Source organism: Arvicola amphibius, chromosome 10, assembly GCF_903992535.2.
Source record: "Arvicola amphibius chromosome 10, mArvAmp1.2, whole genome shotgun sequence".
NCBI lineage: Eukaryota > Metazoa > Chordata > Mammalia > Rodentia > Cricetidae > Arvicola > Arvicola amphibius.
This window is the reverse complement of record NC_052056.1, coordinates 4,741,897-4,767,538: the sequence shown is the minus strand read 5'-3', so window position 1 is coordinate 4,767,538 and position 25,642 is coordinate 4,741,897.

The following is a 25,642-nucleotide window of genomic DNA, read 5'->3' as shown; positions in this document are numbered from 1 at the left end:
ACCCACTGACCCACCTCCCAACCCAGTGGCCAGCGTTTTTTGAGACGCAGTTAACAGTGAACTGGAAGAAAACACTTCTGAGTGGAATGAAAACTGCAACCAGGAAGCTGGGAGCCAAGGCTTCTCAGACCAATGCCCCTCTGGGCGCCAGTTAAAAGTGCACCTTCTCCAGCATACTCTCCAGAAGGGGCGAGTCTTTGGTTCCGGGCTGAAATCTCAGAATCACAGCTTCCTCGGCACCAGTTCCGAGACGGGTGTTCTGGAACCCCTGGTGGGATGGTGCGGAAAGGGAAGCAGAGGAAGGCAGTGTGTTGTAACACTTCAGGAAGCGCAAATGAAGGGAAACCATGTCCCACCAAAACGCTCCGCCCACTCCTCTGCTTTTGAAGAGTCTGTCTCACAAAAAAAAAAAAAAAAAAAAGAATATTCTGGAAGAGCTAGGCAACGAACGGTAGAGGAAGGGAGGAGGGGTGTCGAGCATCACTTAGTGCCAAACCTAAGCCAAGGCTTAAAGTAATTATTAATACTTGATCTAAGGTTATAGACGGATAAGGAATGAAAACAGAGGAAGGAATGCTCAAAGTCAGTGTTATTGATTTACACTCTGAGAGAAATGCCAGAACTATTATTTAGGTGTCAAAATAACTCCAAGAAGAGTACAAGGCTGTTTTGATAATTTGAAACTGAATACCTGCCTGCTTTGAGACAAGGCTTTCAGACACCCAACCTCTGTAAATCCCGCTGTGATGCCCTGAGCAGGTCACATTTCTCTTCAAAGGTTATACCGTGTTAAATTATACGCAATTTCAAAAAGAGCAAACCCCTGTCCTGAGTTGAGTCCCCTTCTCTTAAAAGCATGTTTTGGCTCACATTAATTTATAGCCCAAGGGGATTTGGAGAGAAGAGAAAGCTTGAAATTCCAAATGAAAATAACCCAGAATCTGGTTGCTTCTTAAATATCAAGAGATGTCGTTTGGGGACGAGGAGGAACTTTGCAGCATTACAGGTAAATGAACCAAGCCTGGGACTGTCAGGGTCCAGCAGACACTTCAAGGGGAAAAGGTCCAGCTGGAGCCAGAGAGCATCAAGTAGGAGCCCAGCACCCAGAAGATGCTTAGCAGCCCAGAGGCACTAAAGCAGGAGAACCACGTTAGTCTGGTGGGTGCCTGATCCCACAGCCCTCGCTGGAGAGGGGTCAGCAGGTGGCTCAGATCGCAAATCTGCGCAGTTTATGACAAGCTGCTGTCTTCCTCCCACACTCCTCTCCTTCTGCTTGAGATGCAGCTTAATTGAAGGTCCTGCGGTTAGTCACAATATTAAATTCAGAATAATCTCAGCGAGTACCCTCCTAAGTCTTATCCAATGTCACCCCAAGTCTAAGGACTTAGCTTTCTGCAGTTCCACCACAGAAAAGCAAATACAGTGATTCCCCCAACCCCCCAAAAATGCCCTAGTCTTAGGAGCTGAGGTCACCTATATACTAATGTTTCTGAAGTAACCCCTTTTGCTCTTTGCTGGTAAGTTTAACAAATATCCTTTGAAATATAAGATTTTTAAAGATCCCAAAGTGAGAGTCTAGAGCAACCACGTGAGGGATATAACTGAATGCATCCATCAATGTATGCTGTGTGCTAGATCACCAAGCCTCGTGCAACCTTAGAGTTGCAGAGAGATACAGAAGTCTGCTCTCTAACATTAAAAAATAATGACTAAATCTATATCATAATCACCACATATCTATTTTCCAACTAGGATGATGGAACTCTTAGACAGTCCAATAGCAAAGGTTCTGGTTCCAGCCCTGACTTTGTTGTCTCAGGCATGTGGCCTGTTAGCCAGGTATCATTAGCCCAGCTCTTCCTAGGCTCTCACCGTGCTCCTGCCCTGCAGTGACACTCTCGGAATGTGTGTGCCCGTGCCTTCTTAACCTAACCCCTGTGTTTGACCACCTCATGTGTCTCTCCAGTCTTTGTTACTCTCTCCTTGCTTCTTCCTGGGCTCTGCTCTTTGAATCTACAGTTTGGCACACTGGACACTCGGTGTATACCTCCATCCTGTGTAAGTCTCCTCTTAAACTCCCTTATATCCTGGTCATGGAGACCCATCAACAATTATAAAGCAAAGGGGACAATGAGGGTAGAGGCACGGCTGTGGCTGTGGTGAAAAAAGGAGCAGCCTGTGGGTAAGACTTTCGGAAGGAAAGCGCAGGTGTTGGTGGTGTGTTCTACGAGGTCACCTGATTCGTCGCAACTATGTCAGATAACGGTGTCTGCCGGGAAAGCGCCCGCCGCTAAAACTGCCGGCCAGTGGGGTCACAGTCAAGATCCTCCTGTCACCAACACCAAGACCCCAGAGAACTGCAAGAACCACGCCCTCCAGTTTCCTACCAAGACCCCAGAGAACTGCAAGAACCACGCCTCCTCTTTCCTGGTGACTGATCCAAGTGGCCGACCCACAAAACAAAATGAGCAGTAAGTGTATTCTCCTGTTACTAGTGCAAGGGACACTTTGCTTCAGTGACAAGTCTGGCTAGTTGGCATTATAAAAACACTGTATTCTCACCGAATTCCCTAGGAAACCACCTGGCCCTTGCTCTATGGTTACTCCAGCTTGACTCAACTTAAAACCATCTTATACCTAACTGTAGGCCCCAACCTTTGTTTATTTACAACATTTTCTTTAGAAAAAAATCTACTATGATTAATTCTTTCTCAGTCACTTCAAAATACATAAAAATATTTCTGATGTCTTGGTATAGACCTGTAATCAAGCACTTGGGAGGCAGAGGCAGGAGGATTATGAATTTGAGGCCAGTCTGGTATACTCAGCAAAATGGACTTCAATAAAGAAACAAAATTATATGACAAGATTGTTGAAGTCTCCTTCCCATTTGACAAGTCACAGTGTCTTTCTGAAGGACCTTTTGAAAGAATTGTTAAGACAATACCCCTCCCCCAGTCTCACTTTGAGAGTAGCAGCCTACTTGGATAGGTGTCAGAATGCCTAATCTTGGCGAAATTGTTTGAAAATACGGACCCAATCTACGCTCGGGGCAACACTCCTTGACCTCTGACCTTTCTCCTTCACTACAGTGCCTGGCAGGAAGGCTCCCCCACACAGTCAGCTTTGTTCAGTACAGTTTTGGCTTTGACAAGAGTTCGTCATTCCTCTGACATTGCACTTCCTGGAGAAAGGGGGAAGTTTCCTCTCGCTGCCTCAAGGGGTGACATGATAGTGAACACAGGATTCTTAAGCTCTATGGCAAAGCACCTGTGTCTGTGGTGAACCACCCCCAAGCTGTTTGGGAAATACAGTCAAATGTCATTCCGTGATGCTGGATGTGAACCGAAGACTACAATGTTACCAGCTGAGGTAATCTTGTGAAGGGAAGCAAAAGGAGATTTCATCCATGTGGCCGCTGTGGGAAGAGGAACAAATAAAGGGGTCTAGTGGCTCCCAAGTTCAGCGCTGGGGTACTGATGTGAGGTTTAGGTTTAAACAGAGGGCAATAAGCTTCATACCTAAGTGGTCTTGATCACAGTGGGGACCTGCTCATCGCTGGCTCACGCCAGATGGTTCAGGGAGTTACCAGAACAGCATAAAAAGCAAGGTCTCTCTAGCTGGCGCCAGGCCTCAGCCTGTTCCTTATTTCTGCAGGAATTTTTTAGGTGAATTCCAGTTTCTTGGGAACCACTGTTTCTGAGCCGAGTGGACAGGTACGAGTGTCTCTGCCTCTCTCTAGAACGGGACTGCAAGACAGTTACGTGACTGCACGTGATCGTTTCTAGGGAACTGTCCATTCACTCACCAGATATCCACTGTGCTCTGACCAGAGCCGTTCTCCGTCCAGGGGAGCTTACAGGACCACAAAGGGAGGCGCTCAGACAGCACTAGTATGCTTTTCCCTTTGCCTCTCTTTGACCTTTGAGGTTTGCCAACACCAAGGGCAAGGAAGACGACGACGGGGATGCATACGAGGTGGTGGAGGGATACCACATCTCTACCCTGAGACAGGTGGTTTCTGCAGTCTTGTTCTGGGCTATGGCCTGGGAGAGACTGTTCTTGCTCATCCTCTCTGTAGCGCAGGAAGACACCGAGGACCAAAGTGCAGTATTTAGGAGGGAAGACCTACCCTTGCTGGCCCTGAGGGATGTGTTCTAAGATGGGAACACAGAGCCAGAAGGCCACGAGAAGCCAACAGGCATTCCATTTTCAAGTAGGGCTATCCAAACAGATGCTCAGCCTAGCAGGCTTTGACAAGAGATGCCTAGTAGGCTGCCGTCAAGCCCACCCACGCATGGATTCGTGATTCTGACAGCTCGCAAAACACGATCAGTCCCAGAGCTCAGAAATCAGCTCCTGTGCTGCTGAGGAAAGTAATTCTCCACCAGTGTGGATTCCAGCCTGGGGCTAGGTGAGGGCCGCTCATTCTCCATCAGTGTGGATTCCCAGCCCTGGATTCCCAGCCTGCTAGGTGAGAGTCACTCTGAGAGGACTACAGGCAGCAAAATACCAACAAAGGAGAGATAATTACTAACTAAACTAAAGTTCTTACAGGGGGGTGGTACTGTGGTTTCCCCTTGCCCCTGGTTTTGACTTATACAGTTAATCACAGCTCAAGAATATTCAATGAAAATTTTCAGAAATAGATAGTTTGTAAGTGTTAAGCTGTATACAAACTGGAGCAGATGAATAAATATTATGTAGCTTTCTGTCCCACCCTGTCCTAGGACACAAATCATTCCTTTGCCTAGTATATCCATACTGTGTACGTGTTCATTAGTCTCTCAGTTTGCAGCTCAGTTATCAGATCAGCTGCGGCATCCACAGCAATGCAGGTATTTAAGGAACCCCTGTTTTACCTGCTAGTAGCCCCAAAGTACTGGAGGATGCTCGCAGTGGGTGTGCCACAGAGGGATGGTGCTGGCTGTGGGTGTGCCACAGAGGGATGGTGCTGGCTGTGGGTGTGCCACAGAGGGATGGTGCTGGTGATGGGTGTGTCACAGAGGGATGGTGCTGGCAGTAGTGTGCCACAGAGGGATGGTGCTGGCAGTAGTGTGTCGCAGAGGGACCATCAAGCTCTACCTTTCAATGAAAAGGCAAGGGCAGGGCAGATGATAGAGGACTCTGTCATGCCCTTATGGGGACCTGAGTCTGGATCTCCAAAATTCACCCACGAGTGGCTGCAGGGCCCTGCAATCCCAGGGCTGAGGAGGAGGGGACAGGGGGATCCCTGGGGGTTTCCAGCCAGTGTAGATGAACTGGTGAGTTCCTGATCAGTGAGAGATTCTGTCGCAAATCTAGCATAGAGAAGCAGTTGACGAAGACTCCAACACCGACCTCGAGCTTCCACACACAGGCTCACACACCTGTACACACATACACATATACATGCACACACACACACACTTGAACATGTATACTCACACACAAAAAAGCCTTTTTTGATGTACTAATTTCTTTTTTAATTTTAAGAGAAACCACATTAATATAGCTTCTATTACAGTGTGTTGATAACTGTTAGTCACTGCTATTAATTTCTTCCTGTGCTTAATTTGCAAATTAAATTATAACATAGGTATTGATATAAGGAAACAGACAGTATATGCAGTTGGGAAGCAGGCAAAATTCCAGGCATGTTCTCAGGGTGGTGGGGCATAACAAAGTGCGGAAGGAGGAGCAGCTGGAGGCAGGTACACCAGCATGGGAAGGAAGATGTGTGGATAGCACTTCCTCCTCACCTCCAGAAGCCATTTGGGAAAGAGACACTGGAAGGCCATTTCAGCCCATTTCCCCTCAGACTGTTGCCTATGGCATCATTCTAATTCAGCTGGGGCTTTTAGTACACACTAGATGAGACCAGACTTTCAACTGAATGTGACAGGAGTCGCATGTCTGCCAGCAACCCGGGGGATGGGCACATAGGGACAAAATAAAGGAATTCCATCATCTCTATAGTATAGGTTCATCTGATGTCTCCACACCATGACTGACCCAGGTCCTGCCACTCCTACTGCCCGGCTCCAGCATCAGTGCTCCGAGGGTCCCTGTTTACACATGAAGGGGGGTTACAGGACAGAGACTTGTGACAGAACTAGTATCCAGGGTGCCCAGAGTCAAACCCAGAGGCCCCATCAGGGTTATAATTGTTAACTCACTAGTCCTGAGCAAAACACAGCTAAGGCTTAAAGGCTTGAGCCACTGAGCACCCAGTTCAACAAAGAAGGACACCCTACAGAGTCCTAGGAGGACACCCTACGGAGTCCTAGGAGGACACCCTACGGAGTCCTAGGAGGACACAAGGACACCCTATCAGAGTGTTTCAACACCAAGCAGCAGCCACCCACTGGTAAATGAGATACATGATTTCTAAGTATCTTAGGCCCATTGGCACAATCTGCCCTCACAACAAAATAAACCATGTACGGGATGGGAAGAAGGGAGAAGAAGGGAAGGTCAGAAAAGGTCCGCTGTGAGAGGGGTACGAAAGAGAAAGAAAGACGAGATTTGTTTTTCTCTGATGACTCTGTATCAGACTCTGAAGTCTGAGTGAAGGAATGACCTTGAACTACAGCAGGGAGCAATCAAAGATGTCGTCTGGTAAGTACATCCTCCTGGTGAGTGCTTTACATTTGATTTTTAAACTGAATTCAGGAGAGGCCTACATGCATTACGTTAAGATGGTTAACATTTGAAGTTTGACCTTGAAACCATCTTTACATTGTAAATTCTTAATGATCAAAACCGTGTTCTCAGTGATTAAAACATATTGGTAATTAATTATTAAAGAAGAGTAATTGCAAATACATATTCTTAAAATCTTGAGGCTTTTAAGCCATTTGTAGAAGTGACTGGAATCTTTTTTCAAATTTGCAAAAGAAAACTTCCATCTGATTCTCATGTTCGTTGTCAACGCACCAACAACAAGCGTGGTATTTCTCTACCTCCTATTCCTCATTGCCCCATAAGCTGGAAATCAGCAGCAGCTTGATCCCATCAAAGCCAAACAAAGAAAGTGGTTCTCCAGAAGCCCAGGGCATGAAGAAAAATGAAGCACAATAGCACATACGTGTGAAAATGCCGTAGCGAAGCCCACTACGTTGTTCACTGACCTAATAAAAACTAACAGATTCAAACAGGGGCTGGGAGGCAGCTCCGTCAGTAATGTGCTACCCGTGCAAGTGGGAGGGTCTTAGTTCAATTCCCAGCATCCACAGACAAAAGAAGGGTGCAGCAACATGCCCCTGTAACCTCTGAGCTGGGGAGGCAGAGACAGGAGGATTATTGGGACTTACTAGCCAGATGGGTGAGCTCCAGGTTCAGAGAGAGATCCCATCACAAACAGATAAGGTGGAGAGGAATTGATACCATCCTCTGGCCTCCATACGTCTCTGCACGCATGTATATTCACACCACACATACATGTGCACATACACACATGAACACATACACATAAAAAATGATAAAAATTAGCCATTAGAGACATGCAAATCAAAACAACTCTGAGATTCCATCTTACACTTGTCAGAATGGCCAAGATCAAAAACACTGATGACAACTTATGCTGGAGAGGTTGTGGGGTAAAGAGAACACTCCTGCGTTGCTGGTGGGAGTGCAAAGTTGTACAACTGCTTTAGAAATCAGTATGGTGATTTCTCGGAAAATTAGGAAACAGTCTACCTCAAGTCTCAGCAATACCACTTTTGGGAATATATACAAAGGACACTCAATCATATCACAAGGACATGTGCTCAGCTATGTTCACAGCAGCATTGTTTGTCATAGCCAGAACCTGGAAACAACCTAGATGCCCATCAACCAAAGAATGGATGAAGAAAATGTGGTACATTTACACAATGGAGTACTACACAGAGGTAAAATATATGTATATAATAATGACATCGTGAAATTTGCAAGCAAATGGGTGGATCTAAAAAAAAACATTGATTGAGATAACCCAGACCCAGAAAGACAAATATAAGTACTCATTACCAGCTTACAATCCACAACCTCAGAGAACCTAGTCAAAAAAGAGGACCCTAAAAGAGAGACATACATGGATCTACATAGGAAGGAGAAAAAGACAAGATCTCCTGAGTTAACTGGAAACATGCGGGTCATGGGGGATGGTAGAAAAGGAGAGAAAAGGATGGGGGGAAGCAGAGAAAAATGTATAGCTCAATAAAAGCTATAAAAAACTAGAAAACAAGAAATTAAACAATACAAAAAGTCTCCCCCAATTTATGAAGTACAGTAACTAAAATGCCAGCATTCTTGGTGATATTCTATAAAAAGAAATATCGTGGAAAGGTTACTACTGATCTATGGCTAGAACGTGGTCTTGGTACTTAAGCCTCAGACAACACAAACATGGCTGCACCAGTGAGCATCCCACCAATGGTATCGATCATTTGTCAACCCTTGGTACCTCCAGATGTTGACAGTGGCTATCTTAGATGTGTGACTTGATCTCTCATTGTGGTTGTGCCATGCATCTCCCTGGTGGTACCACTGAGCATTTTTTTAATATGTCTGTTGATCATTTATAAGAAATATCCCCTCAGTCCCTTACCCATTTTTTACCCAGACTATTTCTTGGTTTTGTTCTGCTCTTGTCTCATGTCTATTGCTGTAAACAACTAATCTGAGAAAAAGTGACTTGGGGAATAAAGGGTTCTTCCCGGCTAGCCATCCAGCTTAGAATGCAACCTTGCAGAGAGGTCAAGCAGGAGCTTCAAACTGCTTGCCACATCGCATCCACCGTCCAGAGCAGAGAGAAATGAATGCATGCCTGCTCACTTGTTTGCTGGTGCTCTATCGGCTTCTCATCTTCACACAGTATTAGACACCCCTGTCTAGGGAATGGAGCTGCCCACAGTAGCCTTGGTCTCCCCATATCAATATCATTTAAAGTCCTCAAGACAGTCCCCCACAGAAATGCCCACAGGCCAGCCTGATCTACGCAATTCCCCATTGAGACTCTCTTCCCAGGGAACCCCAGGTAATGTAAGTCTGACGATCAGAACTGCCACACACCGCTCCCCCGGGTCTGTGTTCTGTGCGCGCCATGGCACCCAGTTCATGAGATTCGGGCAAGGGGCAGGGAGGTTAAAATACACAAACACACACAAACAGAGAGACAGCGACACAGGTCATCCTTGAATTCCCCAAGAATGCCCCCTTTATTGTGTTCAGGGGCAGAGAATATAGAGATAGCCAAGCCCCAGCCAAACCCACCAGAAACCACTCTCCTGCCATCAGGAACTCCTGAAGGTCTCGTGCTCAGAGCAGCTGTAGGCACTCAGATCAGGGGATTACAAGCAATTGAGAATCTGGGGTCTCTCTGCTCCCAACACTGTCGGCTTCTCATCTTCACACAGTATTAGACCCCCCCCCCCCCGCCTAGGGAATGGAGCTGCCCACAGTAGCCTTGGTCTCCCCACATCAATATCATTTAAAGTCCTCAAGACAGTCCCCCACAGAAACGCCCACAGGCCAGCCTGATCTACGCAATTCCCCATTGAGACTCTCTTCCCTGGGAACCCCAGGTAATGTAAGTCTGACAATTAGAACCATCACAAGTTCTGTGATTTGGGGATAGTAACTCCTTCCAGATGTATGCATGCTTGGAAATGCTTTCTCTCACTCCACAGCCTGCCCCATAGACACACTTCTGGTGTGCGGCCATGTATGTGGTGTCGCAGGTCAAACCCAGGGCTTTGTCTACACTGCATATGCACTGCCTGAGACTTACCTTCTCAGCCTCAGTCCCCCCCTTCTCAGCCTTCAGCGCACCCCCCTCCCCCCCCCCCCCGCAGACCGTCCTTCCCTCTGCTGTTTCCTGGGCTACAAAGCGGGATCTTTCTGATTTGATGCAATCCCATCCAGCCACTTTTGTTCTTGTGCTTGTTACTAACTTACTGGGATCAAATGGAAAAATAGTTGGACTCTGGTTCCAGGCCATATCCAAACAGATGAAGGTCCTAAATGTAGGAGCCAAACCTGTGAAACTCTTAGAAGAAAACAGATTTAACTTAAGTGGCCTTTAGTTAGGTTTCTTGAATATGTCACTAAGAGTACAAGCAACTGAAGAAAAAGATGAACTGAACCTGATCACAATTAAAACCTCTCATGCGTCAAAGGGCACTGCCAACAAAATGCCAAGGAAGCTCACAGAATGGGAGAAGATCTTTGCAAATCTAGTATATAGGTGCTAAATGATTGCACCCAGAAAACACACCCGACTCTTGTGACTCAAAATAAAATGCAAAGCATCCACCTTATCACATATGCACACCTGGAAATATTGCTAATATCACGACTTATCGAGGAAATGCAAATCAAGCCCATGGTGAGGTGATTGCTGTTTGCACCCACCGAGATGACTGCAGTCACGTCGGCAGGCATCAACAGGTGCTGGAGAGTATGCGGAGTAACCGGAACACCTGGGCAAGACTAAGGAGAAGGTGTGATGATGCCAGATGCAGCCAATTTCCAAACGCCCAGTGGAACCTCAACGCACCACCCCCGGCTATGCTCCTCAGAGAACAGAGAACACACGGCCAAAGCTTCAGCATTATTCACAAAGGCTAAGAGGCAGCAACAACACAAAGGACGGTTGGCTCATGAGCTGAATAAAGTATGGTGTGTGTGTGTGTGTGTGTGTGTGTGTGTGTGTGTGTGTGTGTGCGCGCGCGTGTAAGGGATATCATACCATACAAAAATTAACAAAGTGCTGAAACAGACAAAAACAACTCGGAGACATCACACCAAGTGCAAGAGTCAGTCATGAAAGACACCTAGGGCATGCTTCTGTTCATATGACCTATCCAGGGCAGAAAAAGCGATGGGGACAAGCTGGCCATCCCAGGGGCCTGAGGGGACGGCACAGTGGGTCACGATTCCTGACGGGAAGGCTATGTCTCCGGGTGCGCATGTTCTAGGTTCACTTCTGCTTCTATGACAACGACTCTGACAAGAGGCGACATAGGAAATCCAGACACAGGCTCAGCTGCTAAGCGCACTGACTGCACGAGAGAACCTGAGTTTGGTTCCCGGCACCACAACCATCTGTAACTCCAGCTGCAAGGAATCTGATGCCTCTTGCAGCCTGTGGAGGTGCCAGACCCACACAGTACACAAACATAAATGGCTACGTTTAACGCGGCAGAAAGGCGGAAAGGGCTTACTTGGTTTACAGTTCCAGGTGACCGTCCATCGCTGGAGGAAGTCAAGGCAGCCAGGCAGCCCACAGCCACAGTCAAGCGCCGAGAGAGAAGCGTGTGCAACCATGCTAGCTGTGTGCGCACCCTTGGCTGGCTTTCTTCACTGTGTTCAGGGCCCAGCCTGGGTAATAGTACCTCCCACATTCAGGGTGGGTCTCCCCACCCTCAATTAGCAATCAGTCTCCATAAGGTGCACACAGGCCAAACTAATCTAGATAATTTCTTGGCAAGACTCTAGCCGTGGGATTCTAGGTCATGTCGGGTGGACAACGGGAACTCACCAGTGCAGTGTGTGATGAAAATGTTTGGGGAAGAGACACTTGTACAGCCTCATAAATAGACTGAAAATGGAATTATCTGTCTTTAAATGGTCATTCTTATGAGATGTGGATTGCATCTCAACATCTGAAAATCCTTTGAGAATCTGCAGCTCCCAAGAACTCTGACTCCACAACATGGGATTACAAACATTTACATGGCTGCTGGATATCCAACACTCGGGTCCTCATGCCTGTCTACTGAACCATCTCCCCAGGCCAGCACTGTGAGGAAAAAAAACTGTAGTGCCATGGGCTCATCTGACCTCTGCCTCGTCACTACCCACATGCATCTGAACTTCCTTGAACCTGTCATCTTTACGAAAGAAAGACTGAGAACGGGGAGGTGGGGTGGGCAGGAGAACTCGAGAGAAAGATGGGGCCAAAAGTAAGCAGGGAAGGGTACCCTCCGGGAACATAGGAAGGAGATGGAGTTAAATAGAAATAAGAAACTTGTAGTGAGGGAAAAGGAATGCATTACTCCTCAGAGGGAGAAAAAGTGGGGAGAGATCCTGCAGGCCCCAAGACTCAAGTGAGAGAGGCAGGCACCTTTTTGGAGAGAGTTCTTCCAGGGAAAAGTATGGGGAAACAGACTTGTATCTGTTGTATCACGCATCACACACACTCACACACACATGCACGCACACACGCACACACTCACATGCGCGCACGTGCATGCATGGGAGGGTATAAGGCTGTGGCTCAGGGGTGAAGCACTTGCCTAGCATGCAAAAGATCCTGGGTTCCAACCACAATATCTTGAGACTCGGGAGCAGGGGCCAGGGGCACAGGTGAAAGGAATTCCTAGTGAGCCCGAATGAAAATGAATCTGCTACATCTTAAATGTAATTTGTTTAGATCTACTAGTTCTTTAATTCTTCTCCGTAAAAGGAATGGAGAGAGGGTTGGGTGATTAAGAGCATCCATTGCTCTCTCAGAGAACTGGAATTCAGTTCCCAGCACCCACATCAACCTGTAACTCCAGCTCAAGGAAACCTGGCACCCTCTTCCGTCTATACCGGGCGCCTGAACACACAGACATACAGAGAGAGACAGAGACAGAGAGAGACAGAGACAGAGACAGAGAGAGATGGGGGAGAAATAAACCAATAAACTTTGATTGTAGTTACTGAGAAAAGTATTGGCTAGGATTCCTGGGCGTTCTAAAAAACTCGAAGCCCTTCCTGTTCAATGGTGATTTAAAGATGTTACAAGATCTTGAACTTTTTGTCTGTGGTCAAAGTATGAGCTCTCCATTGTTCAAATGTGAGTATGAAAAAGGCAGTGGCATTATTTTATAATCATGGAATCTGCGGTGAGAATTCACAAGATTTGTGTGCAGGGGCCTTTCATAATTGATGAATGACTTCATTATTATGTGTTGCTGATTGCTTTTCAAAAACATTGCAACTGTGGGAAACATCCATTAGTATTTATCAACATTTTCGGGACAGATTAGTGTATCAGTGTTTGGGGAGCAAGGAGAAATACAGGATATGACCTCAAACATCAGGACATCAATAGATTGCTGGGGAAGAGTGCAGTAAGCAAAAACCATGGTCACCTAGTTACTACCATTTGCTTTGGGCAGGTATACCAGATAGCTCTCATTGTCACCTAGAAGTAGCTCACAAAGGTTTTTAAGCGTTGTAGTGGTGTTGGAGAACCCAAATACAATCTAATGTTACACAAGATCATGTTTACACTTGTTGTGAGAGATTTTTCTTTCTTTGTTTCTTGAATGGCCCACCACCCAGTTCCCAAATACATCACACACAGAGGCTTATTCTTAGTTATGAATGCCTGGCTTTAGCTTGGCTTGTTTCTTTCCAGTTTAAGTTAAATTATCCTTTCTAAGTTTTACTTCTGGGCTTTTTCCTTTTCTTACTTCTGTGTATCTTACTTTCATCCTCCTCCTCTTGCTCTCTTGCTCCTCTTTCTTCTCTCAGATTTCTCCTGCCAGCCCCGCCTATCCTTGCTCCTGCCTTGCTATGGCCGTTCATCTCTTTTTTAGGACCGTCAGGTGTTTTAGACAGGCACAGTGGCACAGCTTCAGATTTAAACAAATGCAGGGTAAACAAAAGTCACACACGGGAAAATAGTATTCCCCAACATACACTGTGTCAGTGACATCATTTAGATTACATCCGTAGTTCACAGCTTACATTCAGCCTTCATCTCTCTTCCTCTCAGGCACCAAGACCTGAACCTAGGGCCATGATCATGATCATATTTATATTCCAGCACTCTTTGTACTTTTTATATTTGAAGCAGGGTCTCATTAAGCTGCCCAGGTGGGCCTGGTACACAGTCTGTACCCGAGGCAGGCTTGACCTGTGATCCTTCTGCCTCAGTGTTCCAAACAGCTGAGATTATAAGCTTGTAACACCAAGCCAGCCTTCATCTTAATATTTTAATTAGAACTGTCCAGTTTTTTTTTCTGGGTTTCTTTTAAGGGTGGTTAATTCTTTTTTTATTTCTTACCATCAAAATGTGTTTTGTAAAAATATCCAGTCCTTAGCAGGGTTGTGGTGGGCCCTCTGTGAAAACAAGCAACAGTTGCACACACAAGCAAGTGTAACTATGTTTCCATTAAGCTTTATTGGCAAGGAAAGGCAGCAGGCTGGACCCAGCACCCCTCCCACCCTCCCCCCCCACCCCACCCCCAACACAGTTCATCTTGCCTGTACAACTCCAGAGTCTATACAGCATGGCTCGCGTTTTACACCTGTGTGCCTTTTGTTACATATAGGTTTTCTATTTGTCTGACACAGATTGAGACAAACCATCTCTTTTTTTCTCTCTCTCTTTGTACACTGGCAAATTATACAGTGCAGGTGTGATACATTTGGCACATTTTAATGAGACACAAATATGCATCCATCCCCAAGTATCTCTGGGGTTGAGCTCCAAAACAATGAAATGGTTGAACAGAGAAAGAACTTTGAGGAGGAAGTATAAAATCATTTTTAAAAAAAAAATCTCTGCTTGCTGTGGGAGAATGTTCTTGTACACTGTAAAGATTTGTCACTCCTATTGGTTTAAAAAACAAAACACTGATTGGCCAGTAGCAAGGCAGGATGTATAGGTGGGGGAGACCCGACTAGGAGAATTCTGGGAAGAGGAAAGGCAGAGAGGTGAGTCTCCAGCCAGACGCAGAGGAAGCAAGATGAGAATGCCACACTGAGAAAAGGTACCACATGGCTAAACATAAACAAGAACTACGGGCTAATTTAAGTTGTAAGAGCTAGTTAGTCATAAGCCTGAACAATAGGCCAAACAGTTTATAATTAACATAAGCCTGTGTGTTTCTTTGGTACTGAATAGAACTGGACAGGACGGAAACCTCATTCTCTATCTGCTCCTCATGCATGCTCCTTCGTGTCCCTCCTTCCCATCTGGATTGTGAACTTTGTAAGATAATGTTTGAGGAAAGATATTTTTAAATTGGATGTGCTTGAGATGGGGGCTGTACCAATTTCCTTTCTAGTGGTGGTGACAGTCACCTGACAGGAAGCAACTGAAGGGAGCGAGCGTTTATCCTGGCTTACTGTTTAACAGGATGCAGCCCTTCATCCGCTATTTGAGACCAGCCGCATCACCCCAGGCAGCTAGACGGTACACACAAATAAACTGGGGAATCCAGTGTGTTGGATGGGAAAAAAAAATGTTTGCGCTAGGTTTTTAGAGAGCTGATGGATATCACCTCCATCTAGGGCCAAGGGTTTTCTCCAGCAGGATCTTCTGGTAGGTACTGAGTGCCAGAGAACTAAAGACAAGGCTTGGCTCAAATCCAGGGAGCAAAAGAGGAACTCTCCAATGAAGCCATGCAATGGTTCCACAGCGTAGTAACTCTAGCAGAGACCAGCAAGCATTCCCTGGAAAGGGCCAGAGGAAAATCTTCGCAGCTTTGTGAACCACCACATCTCTGCCACAACTGTTCAGCTATTGCAAGATGAAGGCACCACCTGGTGAACAAACAGGCATGTAACTGCCTTTCAGAGTCCTGGGTACCCACACGGAGCAGTTTACAGGGACTTGGATACGAGCATGCGTGTTTGTGGCCAGTGTTGCTGTAACAGCCAAGAGGAGAAGCCAGTGTCTGTCAGTTGATGAACTGTAGCCCAAATAATAAATTCCCAGAGACAGATATTGGGGTTCAACCTGAAGATCAGAAAAGCACAGCAGCCAAGCCACTAGAGCTCTTACCTCTATGAAATCTTCAGACTGAAAGAGAGCGAGTTCCCTTCTCATCCCACCTTATATTCCTCTCTAGGGCTTGGATTAAAGTCCTGCACCACCACCACCTGGCCTCTATGGTTATCTAGTGTGGCTGCTGGGATTAAAGGTGTGTGTCACCACTGCCTGGCCTGTATGGCTGACTAGTGTGGCTGTTTTGCATTCTGATCTTCAGGCAAGCTTTATTTATTAAAATACTAATAAAATATCACTAGCATAAACAAATATTGTGTGTGCCCGTACACTAGGGTATTACTCAGCTTTAGTGAAATCCAGTCGTCCAAGTGAGCCTTGCGATCATCTGCTAAGGTCATAGCATTCAGAAAGGGTGAAAGGGGTTTGCATGAGGGACAAGTTATGTCGCAGGCATGGAAGTGAATGTATTCCACAGGTGCATCTGTATCTCTCAAACTGACAGCCCAGTTATGGAAACAATGGACCCCCAAGGAAATGTAATTCCTCACTGGAATGGAGAAGGCAAAGGCTGAAGCCAGCCCAGCTTGGGGACGACTCACACATGATAGCGACTTGCCCAACATTTTGCTGGAGACATTGGGGTCCAGACAGTGACAGGCCCAACAGTGGGTGGAGCTACTCCTTGACAAGAAACCCCTCGGAGTGCACATCCCTGGCCTCCTATTCAAACTTTAGTCTCACCTCAGGACCGCCAAAGATGGACTGGAGGAGGTCATGGGATCTCTTTGTCCCGCCTCCAAAAGTGGCTGCATGGAATGAACTTCCTTTTTCAGCTTCTTAACTATTAGTCTGACTGCTTTACAGGCTTCTCAAGCAAGAGTGTTTGAACCTGGCTTCTTGGGGTACAGGCTATGATCCAAACTTCAGCAACAACTATGCTTATGTGATATCACAAAGACAGACAGTACAACGGAGGATGCCAGCGGCCGTGGGGACAGGAGACTGGGGTTACTGGTGAGCAGTACAGAGCACCTGCATGGGGAGTGCATGTATTTTGGAAGCAGACAGAACGGTGGCCCAACACTGTGGAAGCACTCACCTCACTAACTGCACAGTTCAAGTGGTTCAGAGGGAAATCCGATACTGTGGATACTCCATCACAGTAAAATATGCCTGCAGGAGAGTGGCTTTATTGACCAAAACAAGGAGTAACCAAAGTTTGCCAACCACTGGTCTAAAATTTTCCAAAATATTAAAGAATAGGAGATGCAAGGCAGCAAGTGCTGGCTTCTATCATACTTAATCACTGGACTGTGCTTCAACTTCAGGCAAACATACATGCACACATACACCCATACACCCACACTCATGCACATGAACACCCACGTGAACGTATATACCCACACACATGCACACATACACCCACATGCATATACACCCACACAATGCACATATACATCCTCACACATACGCATGTACACACACATACACATATACACCTGCATACATATATACCCACACAATGCACATATACACCCACACACATGGCTAGAATGTGGAGGATGACACATTTACACTGGCTTGTGTGAACTTCCACCCCCAGATCTGTGACTTGACCCACACTGGTCCTGAGCAGAGGAAATCACTACCCAGTGGCTCATGGTGACCGCGAGTGTCAGAGGCCCAGTTCCCACTCATGCTACAGCCTCAGACACTGTCTTAGTTCCTTTCTGTCCCTGTGAAACAGCGACCACAGGCGTGGTCGGCTTCATCTTACAGCTCACAATCTGTCCTGAAGGGAAGTCAGGCATGGGCTGTCAGGACCTGACGCAGAAGCCATGGCTTGATCCCCTGTCTTTCTTAAGCAACCAAAGACCACCTGAGCAGGGGTGGCCCGCCCAGAGTGGGCGGAGCTCTCCCACATCAATCATTTATTAAGGAAGTGCTCCACAAATTTGCCCCAGGCCAATCTGAGGGAGCCAGTTCTTCCATTGAGGCTCCCTCTTCCAAGATGACTCTCCTTTTTTCAAACTGACAAAAACAAAAGACCCAGCCCTGACCCACACCGTCCCATGTTACTCAGTGGAGTCGGACGAGTCTGCCTGGCTCGTTGCTTCATGCCTGCACCAGACACGTACATAGCTTACACGGGAGACCATAGGCAGGCGTTATGCCATCTCATGGCTGGCTGCCACCATCCTTAGCACAACCTCGTCCAGGAGAATAAATACCCTGTGGAAACGTGAAGTGTGGGCTCATCGCTCAACATCTAACACCCTGCACACCTGCTCGGGGTCATTAGCAAGGTCCTGGTTCAGAGGCTCCCGCGTCTAAAGACACTCTGTAAAGTTTACTGTGAAGTGCTGGTTCCTGCGGCCCCACCCCCACCCCAGGGAAGGGATTAGAAGGCTAAGGAATGCAGACGTGCTCAGTGTCTGTAGAAGTCATTTCCGGCAAAGATCAATGTACTGTTTTCTTTCAACGTGGACAACTGCTCCTCTGAGGTGTTCCCTCCAAGCAGCCTTGAACACAGCCTCCGGGCTGGCTGATTAACCTTGACAAATGCCGTTTGGGCTTGAGTGAGGCCTTAAAGGAGGTAAAACAGTCGGAGGCTAAGAAAGGGGAGAATATGATGAAAGGGTTGGGTTTTTTTGGTTTTTTTTGTTTTTGTTTTTGTTTTTGTCTGCTGAGAACTTACTGTGAGTTACACATTCACAAGCAAGGCCCCACTTCCTGCTGGGGACAGGCCCCATGTGATCTGAGCTGACTTTTGTTTGACAGTTTTCATGTTTCTCAAAAGGGAGTCTGTTTTCTTCTCCTTTCACAAAGCAAAAGGATGTACGTAAGCAAAAGAAGGGCCACCAAGCCCTGCTTGCTGTCATGCTGCACCATGAGCTAGCTGGTAAAAACAATGCCATGAAGTTGGCCAGGCAGCGTGTCTGCAGCTGCCAGCGGCTCCCCTTGCCACTGGGTGCGAGCCATGGGCATGTGAGAACCCGCAGAGGGAACCAGAGCCCAGATAAAGAAGAGGCCCAGCAGTGTTTGAGGTGAGCTTATGTGGATCCTCAGAGTGCTCAGACCCTGCAAGACAAAGCCAGCCCTGCCCCAGATATTCTCACCACCTTCCCTGCACCTCACTCCTAAAGACGCCAATGAAACCAAGGGCAGCCATGGGAAACACTGAACAAACATGAAGAAGCGTATGTGTCTCCTTCCAGCGGAGGGTTTGGGCAAAGACGGGCCTTCCCTGTGGGACAGGGGAAGTGAAACTCCAAACCTTGTGTTAGACAATCTGGGATCTGAACCCGACTGCCCAGAGGCCCTGAGGTCCAGAGGCCTCACCCCACACACCAGTAGTATTTGGATCAGTCCTGCCCCCAAGTAAAGAAAGGACAGCCACCACTCAGAATCCTCCTCCTAGCAGAGCTGTCCCCTCCCCCTCAGTGTGAGCACTGCTGGCTCCATGTGCTGAGAGCAGGCGTTCCCACAGTTCACTCTGTGGTTGCTGATGGCCACACCGAGCAGCCCAGATGACTGGCAAAGCCGTTCCTCAGCATTCATGGGATAGCCTTGCAGATCCTAAGCCCTTCACAAACGGCATACAAATAGCAAGTCACCCACATGTTCTGTGTACTTGAAATCTCTTCACTATTGGCAACCTTATCCAATGTAAACACTGTGTAAATAGGTACACCATCGACCTCGTTAGTGTTCCCTGTTGACACAGCTTCCAGTCATCTGAGAGGAAAGCCTGGATTGAGGCATTGACTAGATCAGACCGGCCTGAGGGCATGTCTGGCCTGACTGGCCACCATGGGCCATATCATCCCTAGACAGATGGTTCTGAGTTGTACAAGGAAGTGAGCAGGGCATAGCCAGAGAGGGAGCTTATCAACAACATGCCTCCCTGGTTTCTGCTGGATTTCCTTAGCTGTGAGTGAGTTCCCTGTTAGGAGATGACACTTTGTAGCAAGACTTGGGTCTCTGCCCTGATGTCCCTGACATCCTCAGTGACAGGTTGTAACCTCAAAGTATGACATGGATAATCCCTCCTCTCCGCAAGCTGCTTTCGGCCTGCTTGTGTTTTCTCCACAAGCTGTTTTTATCACAGCAGCAGAAAGCAAACCAGGGCCCAATTCCAAAGCAAAGATGATTGGCTCTCAGATGCAGAACCCACAGATACAGAAGGGACCGCATATAACACACAGCAAGGATGATTGATTGATTGGCTCTCAGATGCAGAACCCATAGATACAGAAGGGGACTGTACACAACACACAGCAAGGATGACTGATTGATTAGCTCTCAGATGCAGAACCCATAGATACAGAAGGGGACTGTACACAACACACAGCAAGGATGCCTGATTGATTGGCTCTCAGATGCAGAACCCACAGATACAGAAGGGGACTGTACACAACACACAGCAAGGATGACTGATTGATTGGCTCTCAGATGCAGAACCCATAGCTACAGAAGGATATTGCACACAACACACAAGCAAACTGACTTGATCCTGGAGCCAGTCACACCCCTGCAGCACAGATATGTCAATTTTCCTGGGCATGGTAGCTTGTACTGATGCAGATCCTGTCTTGGTGGGCAGAGGAGGCCAACATCCTGCGTCTGCTGCACCTTCTACCCGCAGAATACTGTTTGAAGAATGGGGAAATAAAGCAAATGACCCCAATAAACGGCATTGCCTTTATCTTCCCAGGAAGGTTTTGTCTTTGACAACAGGGTCATCCTCTTCTAAAGACGCCTTCCATGGTACACTGACCAAATTCAGTTGTTTCACCATCCTGAATGCTATTGCAGCCACAGCTGAATCCCCAAACACAATGGGCGGGGCTGCTCCAATCAAGTAAGGGCTAATACATCTATGGGCTGCTCCAATCAGGTAAGGGCTAACAGACTTCCGTTGGGCTGCTCCAATCAGGTAAGGGCTAATAGACTTCCGTTTGGCTGCTCCAATGAGGTAAGGAGTAATATGTACTTTATAGTTGAATTTTTTAAAGTAAAATTCCAATGTTGTGGAAAGGGCTTTGTCCAGATCAGTGTGCCGAAACCACACCAAAGGCCCAAGGACCAAAATCAGCAGGAGTCGGGGAAAGGCAGAAGACAAAGAGGGAAAGGCCATGACAGTAACTCTCTGGTCTGCAGAGTAGATCCAGGGCACGAGAACAGGCAACGGAAGCGTGGGGAACTCTGCAGACCAAGAGTTTTTTTTTTTTTTTCCAAGGCCACCGGCGTGGAGCGGTGTGTTGTGGGACTAAGTCAGCCCCGCACGGTGGTCTGCAGTCTGTCAGCTGCCTGGTGCACGGGGAAGCCAAGAGCGTGTTGAAGCTCGGCCCTCAGATCTAGCGGCACCCGTGACTGCGGCTGGGCCATTTGTCTGTAGAAACACATTTATTCTTTCCAGCCTTCTACAAAGCTCACCTTTCTAGAAACACCACCAGATGAGGCACGCTGAGGCCCTGAGGACTTCGTGTGGGTGGTCCATTCCACTCCTTAAAGGCGGCTCTGTCTTTGCCTGTCCATCGGGTAGCAGCTAAGTTCTCAGTTAAGACGAAGTTAGCACCTGCTGCCTGGTCTTTCTCTGTGGTGCTGAAGACATCTCCGCTCATCTGTAGGGAAACACGGCTGGCCCCTCCTCCACCCTGAACTCAGCCACCCCTGCAGCACTGGCCAGGCCCCCTCCCTGTCCTCAATGATGACTTTGAATAATCATTGCTCACACCTGCTCATTGCTCACACCTCAAACAGATACTGCTTCCCAAAAGGAATGTAAATAAGACTTTAGAGCCCAAAGCAAAATACTGTTGTTTTTGCCTTCTGGGATCCTGCTAATATAGGGGGCAAGGAGGAAAGACACCCTTGGTTGCCTGATTTGATGGAGCCCTAAGACCCAACTCCGCATCCTCAGCACCACAGTCCTCCGGCGCCACCTAGTGTGCAAAGGTGGAAATGACTCAAAACTGCAAAGTCCCTGGAACATTCAGAAGTCCACCTGCAAGGCTCCAGGCATCAGCCTGTTTTTAAGGGAGCCTCGTGGGGAAATATAAAGCATATTACTTGCCATGCACTGGGCGCTTATACCTCTGTGTTTTTTTATCCAAACAATAAAACATTTGACCATTGGATGACTTTTTACTTAACACCAAACACTACCAGTTAAAAGATTATTAATATATCTATAACCTCTCTCTCTTCTCCCTTCCAAAGCTATCATAACTGAAGGTCTTTGAAACCGGAATGTTACAGCTGAGAGCAGTTACTGCAGATTGCCCCTGTTTCCCAGAGAACACTGCAGACAGCTGAGCCTGAGGTACTTTAAGGACTCCGATGCCCTGGCACACTCCAGAGCGATGAAGTCAGCCTTGCTTCAGGACTGATCCGATTTGCTTATATCAGAGTTAACGCACTCTTTCCTTGCTCTCTGTCTCTGTCCTTCCCCCTCTTAACTATCTTATTCCCTCAAGTTCTCTTCCTCATGCCCTTCTCCCTGCCTCCTCCCCTTCTGCCCTCCCTTCTCCTCCCACCCCCAAGCTCCCAATTTTGTTGGGTGATCTTGTCTACTTCCCCTTTCCAGTTGGATCTATATATGTTTCTCTTAGGATTCTCCTTGTTACTTAGCTTCTCTGGGGTCATGGACTACAGGCTCATTGTCCTTTGTTTTACAGCTAGTATCCACTTATGAATGAGTGCATACCATGCTCATCTTTCTGGGTCTGGGTTACCTCACTCAGGATGGTGTTTTTTTTTCTAGCTCCATCCATATGCATGCAAATTTCAAGATGTCATTGTACGTAAATGGACCACATTTTCTTTATCCATTCTTTGGCTGAGGGGCATCTAGGTTGTTTCCAGGTTCTAGTTATTACAAATAATGCTGCTATGAACATAGCTGAGCACATGTCCTTTGGGTACATGCCTGAGTGATAATGCTGGGTCTTGAGGTAGGTAGGTTGTGTAGGAAAAATTGGAGGGAATGGGAGGAGGGATGGGAGAAGGAACTGGTATTGGTATGTAAATGAAAAAAGATTTTTTTTAATAAAAATAGGGGGGAAAGGGCTGGAGAGATGGCTCAGAGGTTAAGAGCATTGCCTGCTCTTCCAAAGGTCCTGAGTTCAATTCTCAGCAACCACATGGTGGCTCACAACCATCTGTAATGGGGTCTGGTGCCCTCTTCTGGCCTGCAGGCATACACACAGACAGAATAGTGTATACATAATAAATAAATAAATATTTAAAAAAAATAGGGGGGAAAAAGAACTAAAGGACTCACTAATACCCAGGGCTCCTACAGAATTCTACATCAATGGCCTTAATTTTGGCATGGACAGGAACGCCTGGGAGCTCCTCTAACTCTGAATTCCTGAACCAGAAACTGAGTCACGTAAAAGGGTCTGAGGAGGACATGACAGTAGACACCAGCACCCTTCAGGGGAGCCTCCCGTTCCATCCCCGCTCCTCTTCGCTTACACACAGTCCCTGGGCATCTGTCCTCACTCTGAGCCTGTGTCCTCTATACAATGCAGCAGAGGCCCATGGATGCGGGGGGGAGGCTGTGAGGGATTGGGGTGCTGTGTGAGAACACCGCAGTGATGGGTGTGTTAGGGGGTACGGGGGTGCTGCAGCAGGGAGCATCCAGCAGCTGTGGGTAGTTCATGCCTGTGGTGCACACACTCCAGAGGGTGGGGCAGAAGGATCACCAGTCCGAGGCCCACCTGGACTACATAGCTAGACCTTGTCTCAAAGGAAGAGGGAGCCAGGTAAGAGGTGAAAGTGCTTGCCCGGGTGTGATGCCAGAGCATGGATCGCCCAGAATCCCTATGAGTGTCAGGTGGGCATAGCAGCCTGCCTGTGATCCCAGTGTGCAAGCTGAGATGGGAACCCGGAGCAAAGTGACTACACACACTAGTGATACTGGAGAGCTCTGAAGTCATCTGAGGGGCCTTACCTCAGTATAGAGGGGGAGAGTAACCAAGACTCCCGGCAGCAACCCTGAGTCTCCGCACGCACACAGCGTGTATCCACACACGCACACACAAGCGTGCTCATACACATGAGGAAACACATGTACCCTCATACATACAAATATACACTCACTCGGGCACACACATACACACACGAGGAGATGTACACACAGATGCTCACTGGACCACTTCTTCCCTCCCATGGTCCACGCTCCCTTCCATTCACTCTTGACTTTTCTGGCTCTGTAAAAGCAAGTTTACTCCCAAGTGACCCAAAGTGTAGCCTTTCCGACAAAGGTCCCAGGTGCAGCTGCCCCTCAACAAAGCAAGGTGTTCTACTTCCCTCTCAGGACAAAATGACCAAACGTTAACCCCATCCTGCAAGACAAGACTGCAGCTGACCAACCAGGGGCTAAAGGAAACATTTCCACACCACAGCCTGAGGTCGGTATCTGCTTCTGGGAGGTCAGAGGTCACGTTCTGACCACAGCTCCAAAGTGGTCACTGCTAGCTTCTACCAGGGAGCAAAAGCACGTAAAGCCTGGTAAGAAATGCCAACACCCCCATCCTGCTTCTAGCTTGAAGGCTGGTGCAGGAAGATATCACTTAACTCCTGGTATATCCAGCTGTCCCTTGGGGCCTGGGAAGCTGTGGGAGGCTTACCACCCACAAACTCACTAACAAGATGGGGATGGGAGGATAGAAACCACAGGTGAGCTGAAGCCACCAGCTGAGAAAAGCAAAATGTGGGGGGTATGTGTGAGGCAGAGTTCAGGGGCTTGGTGGTGGGTATTCAGAATGAAGGAGACAGCACGTAGGCTGGGCCTTCCCGAGGTGGGGGGACAGGTCTGAGGCTGTGACCGTTGGCTCTTTAAGAACACGTCAAGATGGGGAGGCCCCGTCCCTGTGCCTGCCAAACCTTGATCCCTCCCCAGAGGAGGGTCAAGACAGCCCGCCAAAATCTTGTCCTTGTAAATAAGGTTTTATTGAAACACAGCTATGTGACCTGCTTACCTATTGCTATGATCTGCTGCTGGCTTCAAGGCAAGTGGATCTTCCACCTCCAGCCGGTGCTCTCTCTCTGCCCCATGCCTCTTCTGAAGAGGTGGGTGCTGCCTCTTCTCCCCATCCCTTCTCCATTTCTCTCTCCCCCTCCCCTTTCCCTTCCATAACCCACTGAATAAACTATACTCAGACTCTCTCAGCATGGCCTGTCTATCCGTCTCTCACCCACCGTGGCCTCCGATCACCTGCAGTGGCCCGGCCTGGGAGCCACCACCCACCCCGTGGCCTGCTGCTGACACTCAGGGAACCGCTTTACTTAAACCATAATACCCGTGGTCTTGATTCTGTCAGCAATTGTCAGGGCCAGTATGCCCCAACATAGAAACTATTTTTCCCCTAATTCAACCAGTACGGAGGCGCGAGAAATAACGAGTCACAGTTCACACAGTCACCTCGGAAGGGCATCTCAGGCTTCATCCATTCCGATCAGACTTACACCTGACTTCTCTATGGGAACCAAGAAAGCCAGAAGGTCTTGGATAGATGTGCTGCAGAAACTAAGAGACCATGGATGCAAGCCCAGACTGCTATACCCAGCCAAGCTTTCATTCACCATCAATGGAGAAAACAAAATATTCCAGGATAAAAACAAATTTAAACAATACATAGCCACAAATCCAGCCTTAAGAAAGTAATAGAAGGAAAATCACAAACCAAGGAGTCCAACAATGCCCACAATAACTAGCGACCCTTCACCAGCACAACTCAAAGAAGGGAAACACACAAACTCTACCACCAAAAAAAGAAGAAAATATAACCGGAATTAACAACCACTGGTCATTAATATCACTTAGTATCAATGGACTCAATTCACCTATCAAAAGGCATAGGCTAAGAGATTGGATACGAAAACAGGATCCAACATTCTGCTGTTTACAAGAAACACACCTCAATCACAAAG